The sequence below is a fragment of the Sorex fumeus genome, unplaced genomic scaffold (genome assembly GCF_029834395.1).
Source record: "Sorex fumeus unplaced genomic scaffold, SorFum_2.1 ptg000098l, whole genome shotgun sequence".
Taxonomy (NCBI): Eukaryota; Metazoa; Chordata; class Mammalia; order Eulipotyphla; family Soricidae; genus Sorex; species Sorex fumeus.
Window position 1 is genome coordinate 72,103,342 of NW_026606155.1, and position 6,000 is coordinate 72,109,341.

Here is a 6,000-nt window from a genome sequence, read left to right on the forward strand (position 1 = left end):
TTCTCTGAAAGCTGTTGTGCTTTCTCCATTGGGAGGGAAACAGGAGAGAGGGCAAGCAAAGAAAAAGGGAACATCCAAAAGAACTGAGGGGCCAGAGTGATAGCACAACAGGTAGGGTGTTTGCCTTGCATGTGGCTGATCTGGGTTCATTCTCTAGCATCCCATCTGGTCCCCTGAGCACGACCAGGAGTAATTCCTGAGTGCAGAGCCAGGAGTAACCACTGAGCATTGCCAGGTGTGACCCAAAAAGCAAAACAAAACAAAACACAAAATAGAACTGAAGCAGCAGCAGGGAAAAATACTGTCCCTCATCTTGAGCAATTCGTATTCCAGGGCTGTGTATGACTACCCGCTGGCATGGACTGGAAAGTAGCTCCAGGGCTGAAGCACATGCTTTGCCTGCAGGCGGCCCGGCTTCTTCTGTTAGCCTCACAGGGTCCCCAGAGCAGTGGGGTGTGGCCTGAAAACAAACTATTATCTTTTCAGTTGCTCTCAAAATTCACCAGTCACATGATCCCACTGGAGCCGCATCAACAACCATATGGAAAATGCTGTAGGGGTAGGCGTGACGGCACAGGAGTCACAGTGGCACAGCGCACACTTAATTTACACACAGCTGACCCTTAGGTTCGCTTTCGGGCACCTCATACAGTCCCCCAAGAACAGAGCCATGAGTAAACCAAAGCACAGCCAGGTGTAGTCCAAAAACTTTAAAAAGACATGGGGTGGGAGGAAGGGCTAGAAGTAGTCAAGGAAAATGTCTCAGCTATTTAGGTTGGTGTTGTCTTTTTGGTTTGGGGACCACGCCCAGCAGTGCTCAGGGTTTACTCCTGACTCTAAGCTCAGGAATCACTCCTGGTGGGCTCTGGGATCACATGAGGTTCCGGGGAAATGGGGACTGAGCCTGGGTTGGCTGCATGCAAGGTAATCATCCTGCTGCTCTACTATCACTCTGGCTCCTCAGATATTTAGATTGAAACTTGAAGAAAAATTCCTGAGTTTGTTCAGGATAGAAAGGAAGAAGAGAGCTGGAAACATAGTACAGGAGGGTAGGGTGCTTGCCTTGTGCATGGCTGATCCAGGTTCAATCCTAGCATCCCATATGATTTGCCAAGCACTGCCAAGAGTAATTCCTGAGTACAGAGCCAGGAGTTATTTTTGAGTATCTCTGGGTCTCTCTCTCTCTCTCTCTCTCTCTCTCTCTCTCTCTCTCTCTCTCTCTCTCACACACACACACATACACACACAAAGGAAGAAGAGCACCAGCAGGACAGAGCTGAGGTGCTGGGGTGCATGTGTTACTGATTGCTTAGGGTGCCAGCAAGGCAGAACTGAGGTGCATGTTACTGACAGCTTTCCCCCAAAGATCAGAAACAAAACAAAGATAACTGTTCTCACCATTTCAATATTGCATTCAAGGGCCTATGTAAGGAAATAAAGCAATAAAATAAAATAACAAAGAACCCCAGAGGCTGTGTGTACCACTCAAGTCATAGAAGAGCCAGAGATAGTACAGGGAGTAAAGCACTGCCTTGCCTGCGGCTACTATTCCTTGGACCCAAGTTCAATCTATAGAACCACATATGGGCCCCTGAGCACCACCAGGTGTGGCACAAAGACCACAAATAAGTAAATAACATGAGTCTTAAATTTTTATTTAATTAATTAATTAATTTATTTTATGTAGGAGTACCGCTATTTATTCAGCCACTGATTAGCTGATTGAATTGTGCATGAACTCCACCTTACTTTTTTTTCATTTTTTATAATTTTATTTATTAAATCACCATGAGAGCAGTTACAAAGCTTTCGGGTCTAAGTCTCGGTTATACAATGAAACACCTGTACCTTCACCAGTGCCCATTCTCCACCCCCAAAAATCCCAGTATACCCTCATCCCACACCCTCCCCCTACCTGTGGGGCAGATGATTTCCGCATTACTCTCTCTCTACTTTGATTACATTCAATATTTTGACACCAGACCCACCATTATTATTTTAGATTTTACCCCAACACTCAGATCTGCTGAAAAGGCAACAGTAGACATTTTGTTTTTTATTGCTGGTTATGAATAACATATGATGTTGTGTGGTTGCAGTAGTGGGCGCGCAATTTTGAAATTCTGAAATTTTAACACTTAAATCTGGAGGGGAATCAAAGACTCAAGAGACTATAAAATCCAGCTCCCGGAACCGAATGCGGCTGCAGGACATCTTATCAGAACATCTTTTTATGACATCTTATTATCTCATTCCTACTTTGGACAAACTTGCAGGCTATCAAATGTAGCCTGCCCACAGGGCAGAGTCTGGCAAACTCCCCGTGGCATACCAAATATGCCAAATACCAGTAACAATGATGGGTCTCATTCTCCTAAAGAGCCTTGAATATAATCTCAGGGCTAGGATGAACGAGACGTTACTGGGACCTGCTCGAGGCAATCGACGAATTAACAGGATGATGAATGAATGAATGAATGAAATCTGGAGGGATTTCTGCCAAACCTGCTGGGTTCCGAGATTTGCTCCTGAGTCTCTAGGATCATGGCCGTTAAGCAGCTTGATCAGGAGCCAGAAAGGCCGTTCGTGGGCGATGACTTGGGGTCTGGTTGGGGTGGGGAGAACAGGACCAGCTCCACTCCCATCCTGTGAGGTCCAACATGTCTCATCACTGCAGGTCCAAACCTGACTGTCCAATGGCCTCTGGAGGATAGCGGCCACCAAGACACCAAGGGGGAGCAGGTGGAGGGACAGCACCCTTTCCCCTCTGGGATGGCCCAGCAACAGTAACCTACTGCGGGGTCCAGACACATTTCTGCCAAAAGCCGCTGGGTTTTGAAATTTGTTTCTGAGTCTCTGGGCTCATGGTCGTTAAGCAGCTTGATCAGGAGCCAGAGAGGCTGTTCGTGGGTGATGATTTGGGGTCTCGTTGGGGTGGGGAGGACAGGACCGGCTCCACTCCCATCCCGTGAGGCCCAACATGTCTTGTCACTGCGGGCCCAAACCTGACTGTCCAATGACCTCTGGAGGATGACGGTTACCGAGCCGCCAGGGGGAAGCAGGCAGAGGGACAACACCCTTCCTCCCTGGGGTGGCTCAGCGACAGTGACCTACTGCGTGGTCCAGATGCATTTCTGCCAAAAGCCGCTGAGTTTTGAGATTTGTTTGAGTCTCTGGGATCATGGCCATTAAGCAGTTCAATCAGGAACCAGAGAGGCCATGCCTCCAATTATATAGCTGAGCTGGAGGTGGTTTGTGGGTGTGTTTCCCACATACCTAACTTTTGGCCGTTTACTTTCCTGGTAAACTTTGCCTCAAGTTTTTGGGGTCTGGCCAAAGGCACAGCAGCAATTTTGGGGTATCTGGAAGTCTGAAGGCGCCATCAGGCTGCTGATGCACTCGCCTCACAGGTACAGGTTGACCTGCTGGCGGCACCGTACCCCCGAATCTTAAATTTTTAAAAGAGTATATGCCTTACATCCGTGAGGCCCTAGGGTTGATCCCTAGTACCATAGAGGTCCCTGAGCATCATCTGGTTTGGAAGTAAGATAGGGAAGAAAGAAGGGAGGGAGGGAGGGAAATAAGAGAGGGAGGGAAAGAAAGGAGAGAGAAGGAAAGAAGTAAGAAGAGAAAGGAAGGAAGGAAGGAAGGAAGGAAGGAAGGAAGGAGAAAAGAAGGAAAAAGAAAGAGAGAGAAAGAAAGAAAGATAGAGGGGCTGGAGCAATAGCACAGCGGGTAGGGTGTTTGCCTTGCACGTGGCCAACCCGGGTTCGATTCCCAGCATCCCATATGGTCCCCTGAGCACTGCCAGGGGTAATTTCTGAGCGCAGAGCCAGGAGGAACCCCTGTGCATTGCCGGGTATGACCCAAAAAGCAAAAAAAAAAAAAAAAAAAAAAAACCAGAATGAGACATAACCACTGCACCAGAGGCGAATTTCTGACCAAAGGTAAATTTTATGGTACATGAATTCAACTCAAACACACACACACACACACACACACACACACACACACACAGACACAGACAAAAAACAAGATCCAACCACATTCTAGAGGTTTTTGGTGGGTGCAAGTCAGAGGTATGGCAAATCTCTTTTTTTTTTCTTAAACTATAAAGTTTTCTAAGTGACTCACTTATTAAAATGAATCCTAGTATCTAGAAGAGTCCGGCCCTTGACAGGTTCTCAATGTCTGTTCACTGAATAATTACCCAAGGCACAAAACAGGGGGAAGAGGTATGAGAAATGAACAGAATTAAAAGACATTCTAAGATTAGAGTATGATTCGAGAAAGGTGACTCATTTTAAGCACTTATAAAAAAATGTTATATTACTGAAATACAAAAAAAAAAAAGCAGCAACTGCTTTTCACCATTGCCATCAGGTTGAGCAAATCCTACCTGAAAACCTGCTGGGGTGTCTTTGGTCACCTCTTATCACCCAGGGACCTTTTGAGGTCCTATGGCTTCGACTCTCAACTCCAGCAAAGAAACCTTCTGGACAGGCTCCTGGAATCTTGTTCCTAAAGACACATTTCTCCCAACAGAACCCCAGGAATGGATGGGCTTGCTCCATTCCTTGTTCAACAGGAGTGCTTAACAGAATAGCCAATCTTTCCCCCCCAAAATGATTTTCTTTTCTTTTTTTTTTTTTGAGGTGGGGGCATTTGGGCCACACCCACCAATCAGGGCTTTCTTCTGCCTCTGTGCTCAGGGCGTGTTCTAGTGGTGCTTAGAGGACCTTATGTGGCTCCAGGGATCAAACCCTGTCAGCCACATTCAAGGCAGGCACCCTACCTGCTGGCCCCCAAAACAATTTTCTTTCCACGTACTTGCTTTTTTTAAAGAGGGTGGGATGTGGTTTGAGCTACATCCAGCAGTGCTCAGGGATAACTCCTGGTGATGCTAGAAGACCAGGTATGATGCCAGGGATCAAACCAGGGGTCAGCTACATGCAAGGAAAGCACCCTCCAGGATGTACTGTGAGGATGATGCAAGAAAAAAAGACAAGGGAAGGTGGGAGACAGATACGTACCTACAGAAACTATAAAGGTATTCATCCAGCAGTGACTACTGGCAGGCACTGAGGTCATATGGAGGCACAATCCATGCCCTAAAGAAACTAAGAGTCTAACGGGGAAATGAGGACATAATTATTTTAATTACAAAATCATGAAGTGCTAGAGATAGGAGCAATTTGCCCTTCAAGCAGGAGTGATTCGCTCTGACTAGGGTGTACCTTCATTTTGAGTAGATGAGTTAGACATAGCAGGCTGGAGAAACACCATGAACAGTCCATGGAGTGAAAACTCAGTTGAAGAGTAATGTACCCAGCCCAGGGTAGGGCAGGATGTGGTTGGTAGAATTTAGCCAGGACCAAACTGGAGAAAAGCCCTGAAGTTGTCCTTACCGGTGGTGGCACTGCCAGGAGTCCTAAACCACTGTATGTGGGCTCCAGCCCCCCAAAAAGGATGGACAGAGAGTACAACTGATCAAACACACAAAATTAAAAGCAAAGAGGTGGGCTGCAGAGTAGGGGATAGGGCTAAAATGATAGTACAACGGGACACCCGCCTTGTGCTCAGCTGACCTCGGTTCTATCCTCAGCACTCCATATAGTACCCCCTGAGCACAGACTCAGGAGTAAGGCCTGAGCATTGCCAGGTATGGCCCCAAAAACTAAAAATTAAATCAGAAAGAGCAGAGGGGGGTTCAGATAGACAGTACGGCAGATAGGGTGCTTGCCTTGCATGCTGCCAACCTGAGTTCTAACCCCCGGCACCACATAGGGGCACCCCGCCTCCTAACCCCTGCCCTGCCAGGAGTGACCCCTGAGCAGAGTCAGGAGTAAGCCCTGAGCACAGCAAGGGGGGGGGATGGTGGTACCCCCAAACTAAACAAAAACAAAAATAAAAGCTGAGAAAGAGGGCCAGGAGTGGTTCAGTGCCTAAAACCACATATTCAAGCTCTTTGCCACACGCATAACCCCAAAACCCTGGACA